At 40.3% G+C, this 19,150-nt stretch overlaps 1 protein-coding gene across 1 annotated transcript in view; it reads right to left on the reverse strand.

Moving 5' to 3' along the window:
• The window catches only part of syt6a (synaptotagmin VIa), a gene marked incomplete in the record, with an annotated part of 140,035 nt that overhangs the window by 79,511 nt on the left and 41,374 nt on the right, over positions 1-19,150 (reverse strand).

Genomic DNA, 19,150 nt, shown 5'->3' on the forward strand with positions numbered 1-19,150 from the left:
GGGAAACATCTTATCAAATCTGTGTTTTGGCTTTTACTACAAATTAGTCTAAATCTACTCCACAAAGATGAACTGCTTTAGAGGAAACAAAGAGGGGTTGTCTGTTTGTTCGACTCAATGAAAACAGATCAAAGTGAAACGAAATGGTATAATCAATATTGTTTTGCAGTTCATTCATCAAGTAAAGAAATCTAGTACTGTCTACTCAGAAATCTCCATCTAATTCTGAAAGAAAAGACATTCTAGAAATGTATTTTTTTTTTTTTTTTTTAGCAAGGCTCAGTAAGGTCTTTTTTCTATTACTTTACAGTCAACCAGCAATAATTTAACAAGCCTTAATGTGATGTTTTCCTTTCCGGTTTTACGTCAATGAAACATGAGCCTCGTGTTTTCTTAGAGGGGTTTTTCCTCTAAGCTGGCTTCCATGCCAAACAGGTGCCATTGCTTGCTTTGCACCACTTCTTTGTGTTTCCACTGCCACAACCTCTGGCTTTGGTTCAATGAACCGCTTCCATCTGGGCTCCAACTTCCAGCTCAATTTATGAACCGATTTATGACATAATTAGAGCTACGGATATTAAAAAACATCTGTCTGCAGCGATATTGAGACAAATAATGTGTAGTTAAACTGTCTCCCTGCAATGCAACCCTCCAAAAACAACATAAGAATAAAATGGGATCAGTGGAATAAACATTTGCAGTGATGAAATGGCACCAAGCTAGCGTTTTGATTGTTCTTTATTACCAGGAAAAGTTAAAAACTGGCCCAAGCAGCCCTGATTTAACACTGCAACTGTTTTGGTGGTGGAAAAAAGCAAAGGCAAGGAACTGAGGAAGACATAAAAACAGGTAATTTAACTATACACAACTGATAACAGAACACAAACAACTGCTCAAGGTGTTAAATATGTTGGGAGTTATTGGTATTGAACACTAAAGAAAGTGTATTTCTCATTTGTTTTTATTATCCAAAATCTGTCCAGAGTGTTGCTATGGGACATTTAAATGCCAGTGTTAATAACCAGAAAGCGCCACCATATCAGATTTCTTGATGGGGGGCAGGATTCTGATTTGACGTAACCTTCGGCCTTGAGGCCTTGAATGATTGTGGAAACAGCTACTCGACACAAGGACATGATGCCTCCATCTCTCCAGAGCTGCTAAATCACGAGTGGCCTGACATTTGGGACCTTGTGTGCTCAGAAGCAAGTGGCCTCATGATGCATGATTGCTCAGCTGATAACAAGAAAAATGGCAAGAGTGGTGGGTTTTATCATGATGGGGGTGTTATCAGACTAAGAAGAGCTCCAGCACGGCTCGGATTGCCTCATTTATCTCCTCCACATGGACGTGATTAATGAGCTCTTCTGGCTCTGGTTTACAGACCAGAATCACCCTCCCAGTATTTACTGGTAAATCCTTTGGCGCTTATCCTTTCCCCTTTACTTGCCACCCTTCTTGTTTCTCCTTCTGGTGGAGACTCGGGCTCATTTAGAGGAGCTTTGTCCCCTCTTTGCACCGCTACAGTGTTTGTTCCCTGCACATTTCTGCGATAGTTTTGGTTCTTCAAGATGCCTCTCAGTTTAACATAGCCATGTCCCAATTCAATCCTAAATATGATTTGGCAGTGGAGCCTCAGAATAAACTCAATCACCCAACATCTGTTATAGGCATCCTGTATGAGATTTTATGTAATCTTCACCCACTGTGTAAGCCAGCAAGCCAAGCCTCTGCATAGGCAATTTAAAGACGGTATTTTAGGCATTGGACAAGTGCCTCTCTGTTGTCACAGCAATAACCCAATAACATTACTTTTTTTCATCTATGCAGACACCCTCACTGTACTAAAGAGGATTTACTTCACTCAAGATGAATTGATGGCACCTCTGATTATTATAGCTAATAATTAACTACCCGTGGACTTCCTGCAAAAGCTTCCATCCCCAGATAATTGTAGACTCATTAACTAAATGAAAAACATATAAATAACACAGTGAGATCATGGCAAAAGCACAAAATATATTTCTTCTTCTTCATCTTCTTCTTCTTTTGGTTTTTTCCCTTTCAGAGGTTAACACAATGAGTCTTTTGTCTCCATCTAACCCTATCTTCTTCTCTCACATCAACTACCTTCATGTCCTCTTTCACTTCATCTCTCTTCGATCTTCCTCCAGGCCATCAGACTGGCAGCTCCAGCCTCCAGATCCTTCTCTCCCTCCTCTTTGTATGTCCAAACCATCTCAGTCATGTACAGAGGAAGGATAGTAAGTACATTACACACTACACAAAACGAGGCCCATAGATAATAGTTGTACACATTCTTCATGAATGTGACAGGTCTTGACACTTCCCATACATTTTCTTTGTTTGGCGTCCGTGACGGTGTGGTTTTAGACGTCAAACAGTGCTTTCAGGGTGTTCAGCTGTTGTGTTCATGTTAGAGAAAGAGATTAGCATTGACCAATAACAATTTGTTGTGCTGAAAGCTCTGATGTGTGGCTGCAGCTTGAGCTCCAGAAAGACCGGCGCCCAAGCTGTAATAAAATAATGGCTTTTAAGTGAGCTGGCACTCACGGGTGTCAAGATTTTCCAGAAACTTCCTAGATGGAGTAAATACACTCACACGCCTTATTATGTAGACCCCCCCTTCCCCTCAGAGGAAGAGCACAGTGGTTCTGATCCATAATTACATGCCAGTGTTGGGGAGTTGCAGCAGACTTGTCGACTCAACGTCCATGACGCAAATCTTCTGTTCCACCAAATCCTAAAGCTGTTCCATGGGAGTGGGATCTGTTGTCTGTGGAGGCTATTTGGGTACGCTGAACTCCTTAAGGGAACTGATTTAAAGTGGTTTAAGAGTTCAGACGTTGTGCATTATCCTGCTGGAAGTAGCCATTAGTAGAGAGGGACACTATGGCCATAAAGGGATGAACATGGTGAGCAACAAAACTCGGGTAGGCAGTGGTGCTTAAAGATGTCCATTTGGTACTGAAGAGCCCTGAAGAGTGTCAAGAAAACACATCCTTCAACCACCACACCAACCTTAGCCTGTAGGAGGGATGGATCAGTACTTTCATCGTTTACCCCAATTTCTGATCCTACCATCTGAACCAGGCAGTGTTTTTGCAATTGTTATGACCTTGGACAAATTGTAGCTTTCTCAGCCCTAACTGACTGCGGTGCCACCTGCTGTGATCTTCTGCTGCTTTAAAGCTGTTGTGCATTCACAGATGGTATTCTTCATACTGCAACTTGGTTGTCACGGGTGTCTTATTATATTGTTAAATGGGGTCATTCACCCTCCAGCAGCTAACAAAAATCCCATCAAATAAAAGGAATACAATTCTCTGTTTGATGTGTACTTGCACCCCAGATATGAAAGAGCAGCCCGACAGCGCATGAAACAGCATTGGTGGATTAATCTATTAATATAGCCTGAGTACAGACGGTGTGATGCTCAGAGGTGTAGAACTCTCTCCCTTCATGCTCAAGATCCTCTGTTTGAATCTTGGTAAAAAAATAAATAAATTATGTGGCAGGTATATGTTGATTAGACATAGACATAGACAGCTTTATTTGTCATTTTGTATGCACAAAGTGCGTACAGAACGAAATTTTGTTTGCATACAGCTTGAAAACTCACAGTAAATTGCACTAATTTAAAAAGTCAGTTATTAAAAAGTCAATTAAAAGTAAAGCTATAGCTGGTAATCCTGTTCAGAAACACTTTTTGTTATACCGGGTAACATCGTCCTTCCATCCAGAATGTAGCCAATACATTATGTATTCCGAAAAAGGTTAAAAAAAAATCTCTGTGGGAGCTGCAGACCTGTAAAAACTAACTAATCACTGATCTTCGCACCGAAGGGCAGGGATTTGTCATAGTTTTGGTCCTGCTCTTCTTCTCCTTCTGGGGGTATCACCTTATCTATTGGTTGTCCCACATGCCATCATTCTCACGCCAACATGCGTGAACGTTTCTTGTTAGCTTCCGCATGCTGGCCGTGCATGCGCGCGTCTAGTGTTTATGTATCCGGGTAGCTTAGCGGTTAGGCTAGCGGCTAGCTTCAATGTTAGCCGTTCTCACAGCCATGCAACTCTCAGTCATGTTCAAAGTGTACATTGAGAGCAGCGGAGCTACAATGAATCAAGAATTAAGAATCTTTTATATTCATCGCCTGTTACTGTGGCAATTTTTTTTTTTGTCCCAGAAAAAAAAAAGTCACCACAGTAACATGTAAAAGATTTTATATTCTTGATTCATTGTAGCTCCCCTGCTCTCACTGTACATTTTGAACATGACTGAGAGTCGCAATAAGCAATTCATGTTCAAGTTTATGAAATGAAGAGGAAGGCCTCAGTAGAAAGAAATAAGACCAAAGCGGATTTGGGAGATTTTTTGTATGCAATCCCCCTGAGGAGCAGAAGAGCAGGTAAGATGGTCTTGCGTAGGCGCAGTTATTCAAAAAGGGACTTGGGGAAACTTTCAGAAAAATTGCAGACCCTTGCTTTAAAGCATTTGCAGCTGATTATGTTTGAAAACAGCACCTAGGCGGTTGTTTCTCTGAGCGGCGGGGAGCAAGATACACCTGCCTGTGTTTGCATGTCACTCCTGCAGGTGCAGACTACACCTGCAATCCTATTGAATGATTCCTACTGTACTTATCTGTGGTGAGTGAGAGATGAAGCACTGTTATAACATGTGAAAGCTGAGTTATTTCCTGCTCGTTTTACATTTCTTGCCTGTGGTTGTGAGCTGCTTGACTGAAGTGATCTTATTGAGATGAAGTGACTTGTATTATCAGGTCAGGGTGGGTAGAACCAACTCAACAGAGAAGGACGGTGGAACAATAATCTATCAAGAATTTACAAAAGTTTAATGAAAATTGAAATAGTGATCTTTTTTTTTTAAAGTGAGGAAGCCGTTGCTTTGCTTGCTCCATTGTTTCATGCTAGTAGTAACAAGTGGTTATTTGAACTACTGCTGCCCTTCTATCATCTAGAACCAGTTTTCTCTGCTGACATCTGACTTCAGCAGGTCTTTTTCATCCACAGTACTGCCACTCACTGGATATTTGCTCTATTTTTGGACCATTCTCTGTAAACCAGAGCTATTGTTGTGCATAAAATCCCATGAGATCAGCAGCACAAGACATCCTGCCATGCCATGTTCAAAGTCACTTAAACCCATTTTCTTCTCAATCCTGATGCTCAGTTGGAGCTCCAGTAAGTCATCTTCTCCTCGTCTGGATGCTAAAGTGCGTTGAGTCGCTTTCATGTGATCAGGTGTCCAGAATAAAATGGTCAGTGAATGTACCATAGTGGTTTTCAAGTATTGATAGTATCTTTAATAATAGAGGGATGGTTTGATGTCACTATTAGAAAGACAAGTGAATATTGTTGGAGGAATCATGATTTGCAGCAAATAAAGACATGCATTCATGTAGAAATACAAACTTAATTTATTTAAAAAAGCAAAAAAATGACAAAATAAAAAATATAGGGTCAGAAATATAAAAGCACCTTTCTCATCTGATTACCAAGACAACTGTTTGTTTTGAATGTGGGTTATTGATTAGTTGAAAAGAAGTGGGAGAAACATCCTGAAACTAGACAGACTGCAGAGCCGAAAGGTGTCTGGCTTCACCCGCTCTGTGACATTCATTAACCCTATTCTTACACTTTCTTATTTTAGCCTCACAGCTGCGGCGGTAAAGCAGCTGAGGAAATTAAAGAAAGCACAGTGCAAATCAAATTAATGTAGTTTGAAGACATTATGTGACGCCTTTATGACCAGCGATGCCCAGGAGGTCACGCTGGTTTCCTTATCGCCTGGTAAGGAGAGGCTGTTGCTGCTACTACTGGTCAAAAAAATGTGATGGAGCCAGGAATAATTATTTAACATCTGCAGCAAAAAAGTGTGATGCAATAGCTTCTATTGAGAAAGCAAGAAAAAATAGATACTCACTCAAAAATCAAGCACCAAGACTATTTTAACAATGTCTGAATCAAGGTATAACATTTAGTCTTTTTTTAACACAACTCAGCCTGCTGGTTGGCTCAACTGTGCAGCCTTAATTAGGATAACAATCAGAGACTGTGAGTGTTGATGAAAGGTGTTCGTGGATAAGCAAAACAATATCTCAGTGACTTTAAACTGAAGTGTCTTAATACCATCACAGACTGGTGCACAAAACTACCAGCTGTTGCTAATTAAAGTCAATTCTCTGAGTATTAAAAGTAAGACTTGACTGGCTACAGGGACAGTGAAATATCTGTGTTCTGGTGTATCCTTATTTAAAAAAATAAACACAAAATTAGTTTAAATAAGGAGATGCATTAGGATAAAAATAGATTTGTACCCTGGAATCATGTCTTTTTCGTTCCCTCCACATAAACTTGCTTCAAGCGAAAAGTGTCTCTTGACAGACGAAGATGGAACACGTGACAGAATTGTGCATGGCGAGTTCATTGTTTATTTGCTTCAGTCGACACTACGGCCTCCCTCCTTTTGTGCGATTAACAGCTACATCTGCAGCTAATCAAGGGGGCCTCTGATTAACTGCAAGAAAGAAAGGGGGAGAAATGAAAACTCTGATGGGGTCCAACGGCGCCGATGTTGTCCCAGATGCTCATCCCCGTCCTGATTGTTAGTTTGTGAAAGGAGCCTTCCTCATCAAGTTTGTGGTCTGAATACATTGATGTATAAAGAGATTAACCAGTTCAAAAGATAAGTTGCATAATAGCCAGAACATGAAAAGGTATGCTTACACCTCAGACTATTGTGCATCTTTTTTGTGAGAGAAAAAAAACCAGCTGCTCTACATAACTAAAGTTACAACATCATCCTTCTACTCATCTGATTCTACAGCATACATAATTTAATCTCTAGCTAAGATAGTAAATGGACTGAATTCATAAAGCCCTTTTCCAGTCATACAGGCCACTCAGAGTGCTTTACATTAGAGCCGCATTCTCCCAATCGCACTCCCATGCACCGATACACATATCGCTAGGAAAATTGGGGCTAAGTGGCTTGCCCAGGGGTACGTGAACATGTCTGCAGGAGGACGCTGGAATCGAGCGCTAAACTTTCATATTGCAAGACAAAGTCTCTTCCCCACTGAGCCACGCTCATCCCTGTCTCTCGCATGTGTTCATCTGGATGAATTTGGTGGCCTGGTGTAGAGATGCTATGTATAAAAACATTGTTTTAATGTTCTCTGCCAACAATGCCACAATTATCAAGTAATGTCTATCCTACACTCTGTCTGCACTGCTAGGAAGTCACTCACCTCAGTATGCCAAATGCATGGAGTTGTTCGGATACAGTAGAACTGGCCATATCTGTTGAGTAATTGAGGTCATAATTATTTGACCACAGTAGATAATACTCTATGCGCTGTGAGAACACCATTCTCACAGCGCTAACCAAAACTAAAGTTGGCCTATGTTTTAGAGTTCGGTGGCACACTTACCCTAATGTCATAGTTTTTAATGAGCTAGGACTGTATTTTAACCTTGCTGGTTCAAAATCTAAAATACTTACTGAATAAACCTGAACAGAATTGCTCTATGCAGAGCAGAGTTTTACTTCAAACACATTTTAAGGGATTTTGAAGCCCTTTTTTATTTTGTGAAAACGTAGAAAGTGAGCATTTTGAATGCCATTTTGGCTGAGAACGAGGAAACATTAGAAACGTCAATACATGGATTAGTGAAACCTGTACTGAATTATTGTATCCTGCTTAGACGGCGTGTCATTGGTGAATCCTTTATTTCTGAACATACAATAACTCGTCGTTCTTTGTTTCCCACAAAAAGTCTCATCTCAGCCTTGGGAGCTCATTGATGGGAATCTTGTCTTTCCTGCTGGATGTATACAGACACCACTCCTGCTCTCTGCGCAGAACAATAAGCAAATCCCTCCACTATTCCAACCTGTGACTGGAACACATTTATGTTGCTTTCAGAGACGTCTTCTCTTCTTCTTTTTACTCTTTTTTTCCCGCAGTAGTGGCTTTTGACAGTAAGCTGACAGCAAATGGGGTTGAGAGAGACGGGGATGACATGCAGGAAAGGTCTACAGGACTCAAACCTGGGACCGCCATGTCGAGGACTGAGGTCGCCTGTTCTACTCCTGCGTCACTGCCGCACCCCGAGTTCTGTCTTCTGAAGACAAGTGAATTTAATAGAAACCTGTAATATTCACAGGAATAAGGAGCAAACAGCTGGGAGGAAATGTACAAGCAGAACGTTCAGTCCTGAAGCTTCTTACATAGGGTCCCTATACATAATGTTTAAAAATAAAAATCTCTGCAGCACTACACGTATGAAAACAGCTTTATTGAGAGTGAAAGAAGAACATGATAGACCTTATTGCCTTGGAGCTTAACAAATCCAGATAATTCACCAATAGGGACGCCGTTACGAGAATTTGTCTCTGCTTACCGAAAAGCCATTTTCATTTTAACTGCAGCTTTTCTCTGGGGTGCACCACTTGGCCAACTCATAAGCGCCGAATTCTGATTTCCTTCCAGGTACATTATTTAACGTTTGCTTATTTTGCTCCCCTAAACATGGCGAAATTACTGTCGGCACAGGATATCCACTTGTTTACCAGAATGGTGCTGTACTCCCACATGAACGACCAGCGTATTGATCCAGACTGCAAATCTGTCAAATTTCAACCCAATTTTTACATTGTGTGCTGAAACAGATTGTGCCCGTAAGAGGCGGCCCCCGAGAGAACTCAGCGTTGTCTCACCCCATCCTGCAGCCTTGTACTCCCAGATGTGTGCTTTAGCGGGTTTTATCACACCGGGCCACACTATTGTTCACACGGTAAGCCACAGCGCAGGGGTAGTTTACAGTCCAGCCTCAGTGAGTGACATTTTAACAAGAAGTCATAAACGTGTCACAGGAGATAGGAAGGAAGACAAAATGCCAGAATCCCTGAATCTGCCCACAAAAGGGGAGCAATCGACCCCTGCGGCTATCCTGATCACACACAATCATGTCAGCCCCGCTCACGCTGCACACGCACACACACACACACTTGCACGCATGCATGCACTCCGTCACATGAGCTTTGCAACCATGTATGTCCCCATGCGCCCATAAACTCCAACACACACATGCTGCAGAAAGGCCGTTGGGTCCAGTCATGCCAGGAGGCAGCGGGAAGCTGATAAGGCTGGCTGGATTTGTTTAATCCCGGAGCTGCGGCTGCTACCGGAGGGAGGGGAGGGGGCGGTGGGGGGTAAAAAAACATAAAACTGCACTCCAGGAACAGGTGAGCATAAGCAGGGAGCCTCACAGATAAACGTAAACAGGATTATCAACGCTGCCAGAAACAAGTTGTAGCGCATATTTGCTCCGAGATAAATCTTAGCCTATTATCACATCCAACGCACTTTAAATCCAAAGTGACAACAAGGCTAGCAGTGATGAGGATAACACAATTTCCTCTTACTCAGACTGACAGGAGGCGCAGGCTATCCTGCGGTATCGCTCCCATGTTAGCCCAACTGCTCGGGTGCTTCATCAAAGTGTCATGATGCAAGTTGATCAAACCCAGCAGGAGGGATGTAGAGAAGAAGAAGAAGGAGGGTAATAAAATAAAAAAAGTATGCACCCAGGAGTGGACGCAACAGAAAACACATTCACCCACACACAGGAACAGCAGTGACCTGGGTTAACATTTTACGCTATGCAGCTGAGTGAGTTTCTACAGCTCCGCCGTACAGGTGGAGCCATGTAAGCGTCAGCTGTTCCATAATTGATAAAAGCGGCGGAGAAGTAGAGTCAATGTCCGAATAATTTCCACCGTGGCTCTGGCACAAACATAACTGACAAAGGTGTGTGAGACGGGAAGAAAGTGCTGCTGCAGACGTCCAGTCTAATCAAATATTAAAACCGGGCTTCATGAATGATACAGAGGAGTATAATGACTGCCTAAAAAAAGAAGAAGTTTTTTTTTTTTTTTTTTTTTTTTTTTTTTTTACCTCAGGATGAATTATTCAAAAGTAAAATACACAGTGTTGGACTAAGATTAACCAAGCAGGAGGTTTTACGAGAGACATATCAAACCCAGTGCTGCTCTGCATCAGAGCGCAAACACAACGTGCAACCTGTTTCACACCAGTGAACCAAAGCCGGAGGAATCAATCGTCAAAAGCCAACAAAGAGGAAAAAAGCAGCACTCAAAGCATCAGATTCGAACCTGTGATTCAATCTCCGGTGACAGCTGTGTACTCACCAGTGACAGCGCCTTTCACTTTTCCCTCTCTTGATCCTTCACTCTCACTTTTCACTCTCTGTTTCTCTGTGTTCCTTTCTGTGTGTGTATCTCTCTCTCTCTCTCTCTCTCTCTCTCTCTCTCTCTCTCTTTCTATCTCTTTTCCCCCCCGCTTACTCACTCTCTCCACCCGATCCTCTCCCCTGCTTGCATCTGCACAGAATGAGCCTCCACTGCACTCTGGAACCCTGTTTCTATGGCAGTGAGAGCAAGCAAAGCAAGTCAGCAGGATACTGTAGTGCAAATGTCTAGGGGCACATCCCTCACTCAGCCCAACAAACTGGCAGAAAAGCTCAATAGCCGTTCGCTTTGGTCCTGTTGTGCTCAAACACCCACAAACCCCTTTAACTTCTGGTAAAAATCGACGTCGGGTCTCAGCGTGCGGTTTCATGCCTCCTACAAATGCAGGCAATGCAGCAAATAATAATGAAAAAAAAAAAAAAAGAAAAAAGTCAACATGCACAAGTTAGTGTGAATGAATATTAATGAGGGTATCCTCATAAATATCAAAGCATCTCCTTGAATAGATGTCCAGATAACACATTCAGGGAGTTGTTTTATATCTGCACAGAATGGGATTAGGCAAATGTGTGATGAAGGATCAAAAGGGGAGTCGTTTGTTGTTGGTTTTTTTTGTCGTTTTTTTATTTTGATGGGTAGCAAATGCGCTTTGTTCTGTTTGAAAGAGAGCCTGCAGTGAGACGCTGCGATGAACGCGTCTCTGCCACACACTGCTTCAAGAGGCACACACCATTGATTTAATAAGCATGGGACACTGCTTCCCCAGTCTGCAGCGTTGACTGTGGTCATGCGACATATTGCAGCACAATCAGTGCAATCTTCAACGAAGAGAGAGAAGGAGAGGCGGAAACAAGATTATATTCCCCCCCTTTCTAGCCGCTATCTGGAATATCATCAGTTTCTTGTCGCTCTCCTCTGCAGGGAATTATTTTCTGACGACAACACCTTGAAATCAATTTGCAGGGCAGCTCCGTTGAAGATAATCGAAATGTTTACATGAAAGTGAGATCCAAGAAGTCGCAAAGTTCAGATGACGCATTCTGAATAACAGCTATAAAAGATGGACACCTTTGCCAACTGTTACATTACCCAGCGCATTATACATTAGTCACAAACACAGCAGAAGGTTCGAAAACTCCAGCGTGGCAGTGCAAAGTGTTGGCTTGTTCTCGAGTCATTTTTTTTTTTATCCTGCACACAACAGACCTCCCAGTATGAGCAGCTAAAAGCAAAGTGATGAGGCTCTCTAGTGGCTGTGAGTAAACTGAGCCTAATATAAACAGAAAACAGGAAAATTTCTTCTCTCGTTTTATAAACCAAACATAAATTTTCAATCCACGCTCTCGGCAGCGGTGCTGCCAACAAATGTGTTCGAATGAGCGTCTCACATTTCTGTTTCAGACAATCTGCGGCAACTTTGTGCAGACGAACGTTTAAATATTTATTCTCCAGAGCAGGAGCTGGTTGTCTGCTGTCCATTTGCAGTTCAGTCAGGCTGTGTATGATGCATACTTATACCTGTGCTTTAAACCTACTGTGAGCATAACTGACTTCTTATCTCCTGCCTAGCAAATGTAAATGTTTTTAGTTGGATCGTAGCTTTGCACAGGAGGTTCTGAGTGCACTCCAGCGGTGTGCAGGACCAGACGCCGGATGCGTTAAAGGCATTGTTTGGATCTGGTGAAGTTCTGCTAAGTTATTATAAGTTAAAGTTCCCTTACCTGAAGTAGAAAGATGAGTTTGTAGAAAAATCTTTAGAATATTGAAAGGCTTATAGCTTGTTTGACGTCCCTCATGTTGAGAATAATAATTGGTACAACTCAAGCAGAAAGAGTTCAGATCTATAGGGTATAGTTTAATTACATTTTTTCCTCACACATTTAAAGCATTGGCTAAACTCCTGGCCAGGGACATGGGTTGGAAATTAGCTTTGGCTAATTGGCCAGAAACCTTTATGCATGCCATGCAATCTTGAATGAATATAGGAATAAGGAATAAACAAATAAAGTAAAAGACAATGTAGAAGAGAATAGGAATACAATTTGTGGTCCCATGGTGGGGATATTCAGATGTACCAGAAGTAAAGTGAAATGGTAATGGAAGCATTCAGATGCACACAAAGGTAAAAAAATATATATATAATAAATAAGAATAACCGACATATTAGGGTATGGTACGGTTATTAGGTGTCAAAAATAACTTGCTTAGAATAATTAAGTGTGCAACTGAAACATGTAAGCATATTTATACATAAAAAAAGAACTATTACAGTATATCAGCAGTCTTTTATCCAACGCTATCAAAGATAGCGATTATGTGTTTTTCCGGGTCTCATAGGTGTTTGGAAATTCTCAGGGCGGAGTCACGATCAGCTGACAGTGGGAACGGATAGAGCTGGCACCCTCCGCCAACATCACCTTAGCGTAGCAACAAAGATGCTGAGAGAACGGATGTATAGTTAACAATGATTTCTTGTGAAGGTGTTGACAGCTAATGGACTCCAGAGGTCATCAAGGAGCATTGTGTTCCATTTATTTATTACATTTTAATTTAATTTGATCCATTTTAAATTGTTAAAATTTGCCATGAGAGGTGCGTCCAACTAGCCATCTCCAATCTGTAAAATGATTCGCTTTTCTACACGTGCCCCAGCGTAATTAAGTAGGTGGAGTGGACTCTGATTGTCAGGTATGGTTTATTAATCTGACTGAATAAAGAATGACACAAAAAGCATTGATTGGCCATGGGAGTGAAAATCTTTAGGTAACCAATAAGAGACCAGCATGAAGTCACATGATAGCCAAAAGTGTTAGAGTGTACATACACACTAATTTGTCCAGCCTCCACAGAATAGAAATATTGAATTGAGGTGGCCCACACAAAAAGAAAACCAAATAAACCCAAAACAGATTAGTGCCTGTTTGTTTTCTACCTCCTGCCACGTCCAGCTACTCTGCTGTAATCAGCCTCATCCTTTGCTGCCGTTATCTACATTACTTAAGCACATTTTTCCATGTCTGATCTCATTGGATGCTGCTTTTTCCTAAAGTTGTTTCTTTCCAGAGGTTCCCTGTCTGCCACCAGTGGTCTTCTGTAAATAATTATTTCACATGCACTCTGTATCTGAACAGTATTTGTTTCCTGATAAAAAGTGGATCAGGAATGCTAAATAACAGAACACATTTTATGAGACAACAGATGTGATAATTACTTTTTATTTTGTAATTTATATTTACTGTGCCAACACTTTTCCTGCAGTTTCGATAGGGGTGGCACATGAGCCCCCCTACTGACAAGCCCCCACTGGTTGTCACCAAAAACGACATTTAATTTTAATGATTGGAGCAATCACTCCTCCTTTTGATTCACCCGCAGCGCTTAAATAAAATATATATATATATATATATATATATATATATATATATATATATATATATATATATATATATATATATATATATATATATATATATATATATATAATTTGCTTAATTATCTTGGACGTTTGTTTTGTTTAAAGGATAATTTTATAGACCATTCCTAAGGACTGCTGTCAAAGCTGGCTTCAGAAAGTGACTAATATTAGTCCATGGCTTCTTTTAACTCGTTGTAGCTTATCGTGTACTATTCAGTACTTGGAAGGAGGTAAAGTTTGTGATTCAGCAACAGTTCATTTATAAGGTATTGATCTTAGAAGTGGGAATCTGTCCAACTTTTCTCAGCGTCACTAAAGCTGAAATGCTCATTACCTTGTTCTCTAAAGGAGGGATGTCGATAAACAAATCTGTGTGCAGCTCACTGAGCTGAAAATACAGTTTATAAACAGAGAGAATGGATTTCTCTGACCCGTTAATAATGAGGATAGGAAGACATGGCCGTGCACTCTGGAGGTGTGAAACCCATTTGTCAAGTGGCTCAGATAGTCAGTTTAACAAAGGAGACCGCCATATTTACCATGTTTTCAATCATTATCTTAACAAGATTATGACGACAAACCTTTAAACCCTAGTCATAATACATATTTAAAATCTTGAAAGTTTAAAGGAATGTTATAGCAGTGAATCTGTACCTCAGTTTGAAAAGGGCTCAGCTTCAATGTTCTTCTAATGAGAAGCTGGAGAAAATGTTGCGGGGGCTGGAGCTTCCTGCCCCTCCGTCAGCAGAGTTTCAACAACAGGTGATCACAAAACACATTTATTTTAGAGCCCTGAAATCTAAGAATCTTGAAAGTATGAACATGAAATTAAAACGTGCCTCTTCTGAATGCTTTCAAAGCAGTGAAATAGTTTTAAAACATTTCTTTTCTAATACAAAAAGTCTTTGCAGCCATATTTCTCTAAGACAAAGAAATTATCTTCCGTTTATTGACGATGACATGTCAGCTGGAACCGCAGAACAGAACAGATGTTAATTGGGTGTGTGGCACCTAATAGGCAAGTCAAAGAGGATGGAGAGAGTGTTCCTATTTCCCCCAAAAATCATCTATGCAGACAAAGTGGTTAAACTTAGTTAAAGTGACCCGGTGAACAGGATGGATGTTTCCTCAAGCTTCCCAAAAAAAAAAAGCACCTCTCAGTTTGAAATGCTTTGTCCATTTCAAGGGAAGAATCTAAAACAATTAGATTCCTCCATTTAAGTTAAGTAACTATCCCCAGTTTGGAACTCAGTTCATTTCACAGCGATGACAGAGTCAGCCGCCAGACAACACGAGAGACAGCAGCTGCTGTTTGTGAGCATGACATGTCTCAGGTGGACATCGGGTCGCCTGCTAACTTTCTGTGTTCTCTGTTGGTCTAAAACGTCTGCTGATGTTAACATATCACTTTATTCACTTACTTTAATCATCACCCTCTCCAAACATTTCTTCTGCATAGCCACAATAATTAGCTGCAGCAGGGAGTAATTTTTGTCAGTGCCTGAGCCAAGTGAAGGAGAGTGCTTGACTCCAGCTGCTGTCTGATTATATATCAGCACTGCATTGTGGGATACCTGGGCATCTGGAAAGCCGGGTTCTGTTTGGTTACACGAACTTCATCCACAACACGGTCTTTGTTTTCTGTTCTTTGGTTTTTAAAGCGTTAAAAGCAAACGTACTGTGTCATTAACTGTCACACTCGTTCAGCCGATCGCTCCGGGAAAAACGAGTTGAGATTTTTCAGTTTTTCAATGTGGAATCAAAGCCAAGGAGCTCGGATTTCTGAACTGACAAAGAGATGCTGAATGGATCCTGGACAGCAGCCGTGAAACAACCGAACCTCACTTTCAACACCATAGCCGATATGTGTGTGTGTTCAGGGCATTTTCAGACTGGTACGTTTGAATCAAAGCTTGTTATGCTGTTTACACAGAGCTTTTAGCAGGCTGCTAGCGTTAGCCTAGGCTCCTGAGGGCAGCGAACAGTGTTAGTTTAGATATTATGTCATAATTGATTTAACAATTGATCATAATTGATAAGCCTTTAAATATTTCTAATCTGAGTGCAGAGTGGATGCCAGGCTTAGAATAATTTTAGACTTGTCTTTTTGTCCAGCAGACACCAGAGTGGAGAAGGAACACTGTAAGGTGACAATTTTTCTTTTTAAGACGAACAATTAGGAGATCCCGGACCCACCGAAATTTGCTTTGTCCATGAGCCCTTGAAGATGTAACTTTTCTGAATCCATTGGCAGTATAAAAACAAACTCTATAGACTAGATAGAAAACAAGTTCAGCTTCTGAGAATGACAGTGGGCGGTGGTGGCAGGTCATGTAAATCCTTTGTCCAGTTATTATACTCATATGGACCAATCCCACCAGTCCTACTGTGTCCACGTTGATCAGAACCACAATAGAAATTACAATATCCACCTGTTACATGGAGAAAAAACGGCTGCAAATTTACTCAAGGTCCCAAACAGCTACAATCTTATTTGCAACCATATCTGGGACTGATAGAGCTTACAGAATCAATAAATGTTTATTCTCAAAGACATGAATAGTAAACAAATGTTTTGGCTTGGTGCCTGGAAGACCTGTTGACTTTATTTGTTTGCACTATCTAAGTTGCATTTTTAAGAGGCTGTGAAATCAGTCAAGTGGTGGTTTTTACAGAGAGGGCATTTGTAATGAGATCTATTGAAGTCTGTATAATATACCAATGTAATAGCCTTTTAACATTAAACATTGTAATTAATAATCAACATGAATCAGAGCACGTTTAAACTAAACAATCAAAACATGCTGTAAATATCAAAGTCGCTTGCAGATGCATCCATAATCTATTGGCCCTCTTGTCCAATCACATCATCCGCTTTTACTTTGATGTAGCTGCCACACACAGCACACGCGTCCACATCCTTGAAACATTAACAATGCATGACAGATTGGGTTATAAGTAGCAAACAGCATGACAATCAGCTGACAGCAGCTGGACAGGCTCGTGTTGGGGCAATGATGGGTGTAAGCGGGGGATAGTGATGCCTCAGCTTAAGGTGAACTGCTGATGGGTATTAGCCAAACAAATGTCAGTGTGTAGCTGCGAAAAACACACAATATGTATGAGCGGGGACTGTCAGATAAAAAGAATATGCTGTCCCAAACATGTCTGTTGTACTGAGACAAGTAGAGACTGAAGGTGATGTAATTACCATTTTTATAACTCTGAGATGACATCACAATTCCTGACAGACACATTTGAATTAAATTCAGACTTTTCTTTTTTTTTTATATACCGTGTGCTGGATATAAAATTACAGACTAGTGTCTTCTGAGAGCAGAATAATTAAAGCCAAATATAACTTACCAGCACAGTTAAGTACAATTATTACAAAAAAATTGCCACACATACGCACTTCTTTTAGCAAATTATAAGCACCCTTCTAATTACGTTGTGATAATTATAGGGGAAAATTAAAGCAATAATTTAAAGTAGTGTTTACTAATTTATATGCAACCTTCCTTTACCTCCATATAACCCTCCTATTCTTCTCTGCATAATATTAACAATGTGAGCCAAATGCTTTGTCTGATTTTACCTATCAGAGAATATTTCTTTACTTATCTATGGCCTTTTGATCAAACTAAAAAGTAAGGTTTTCCAAGTTTAACGGTGAAACTAGCCAGGTAGTATATATATATATATATATATATATATATATATATATATATATATATATATATATATATATATATATATATATATATATATATATATATATATATATATATATATATAAAACAAATGTGCAAAAGTTCCCCCTGTTTTCCATGGTCTCTCCCGGAACCTATAAATGGTGTCTGGACCCCCGGGGAAGTATTTGTCCAAACACCCTGGTGAGGACATAGGAAAACAAGTAAGTCACCAAATCCTAACACTTCCTTTATACTCACACTTTTCACATATTTTACACCACCATCTATCTGCTTAAGTTTCTGAAAAGTAGGCCTTATAGCTCCAAATAACAATTCTTCTCTTTCCACAGACATCCACACTTTCTATTGAGCAGCTGTGCAGAGCCTGAAACAAAAGGCTACATGCTAATTATTAAAATATCCAATAAATATTCAATAAATAGTTCAAACCTCCTGTGTGCAAATGGTTATTGCTGTGCAAATTCATGCTCAAAGTGCTGTGCTAAATAAAGTGCTGGTTAAAGTGCAAGTTTAAAGTGCAAGAGTACTCTTAAGGTGCTATACAAGTTACTTTTATAAAAACACTCCCAGTAATGAAGACCTCTTCATTACAGTGGTCTTTGCTTTTTATCCGTTTTGATAAAACCTGAATGAGTCTTGCACATTATTCTCTTCCTCATATAATTATTGCAATACCACTGTAGGAGAATTATTCACCTGCTAATGTCTACTTGCACACTTTTAGTCACTCAGGGAATGCTTGTTTGGACGTCCATGCAAATTGCACAGTTCTTTAACTTGAAGATTAAAATTTTTGCTAATGACTATTTGCACACTTTAACTTCTCTGGGCATGTTTGTCGAATACATTCAGGCAATCGCACGATAATTTGCATCGTTCTGTACACCGACTGCTACCTTGTGTTACCGGTGCATTCAACTATTTGGTCCTTATGTGTTGTGTGAATCTATGTGAATTCTGAGCTGGTGTCTCCCGAGAATATCATTATGATTAATGACAAAGATTCTTGATTTCCTTCAAAAAATGTGTTCATGCCTGCTGATCTGATGAGTTAAAACTCTGCAAGACGTTTCATTGAAGCATGTGAATACAACCTGTTGAAAAAGCACCCCAGAAGAACCCTGAGTAACAGCAGTGTACGTGTTAAATGTTGGAAAAGGTGCAGTAAAGTCTAAGCCAGTGTTTCTAATCTGGTCCGGGGTTCTGGACCCATCATAACTCCTTACTGTTAAACCACAAGTCAAGGATTTTGTTTTTTCAGTCAGTTTCTTTTAAATTGAATCACTTATTCAGTCATTAATCGTTAGGCTGACATAGAAAACAAGGCAATTAGAAACAACCATTTTCACAGCTTTTGTTACTGTCTTCATGTAAAATATATGGGGTAATAGTGCAACTATGGCGAAGCATATTTTTTATTTCGTATAATGGCAACTCATTTTTGAGGAGACATTTAAACTTTCCTCATTTAAAAACTGCACTTGAATGGTTCATTAAGTTTTGTGATTTGAAACACTGCATAACTTCTGTACTTTGCAATAGCCCACATATTGCAGAACATTATTGGCATCTACTGTAAGTAGCATTTGCATTCTTTGCCGTGATAAAGGCCTAACCCTGTACTGAAAACTATGTGTAACCCACATCAACTGGTGGTCGGCACCCACCAGTTGAGACGAACTAGTTCAAAGTTCAATA

The sequence above is a fragment of the Fundulus heteroclitus genome, chromosome 1, assembly GCF_011125445.2.
Source record: "Fundulus heteroclitus isolate FHET01 chromosome 1, MU-UCD_Fhet_4.1, whole genome shotgun sequence".
Lineage (NCBI taxonomy): Eukaryota > Metazoa > Chordata > Actinopteri > Cyprinodontiformes > Fundulidae > Fundulus > Fundulus heteroclitus.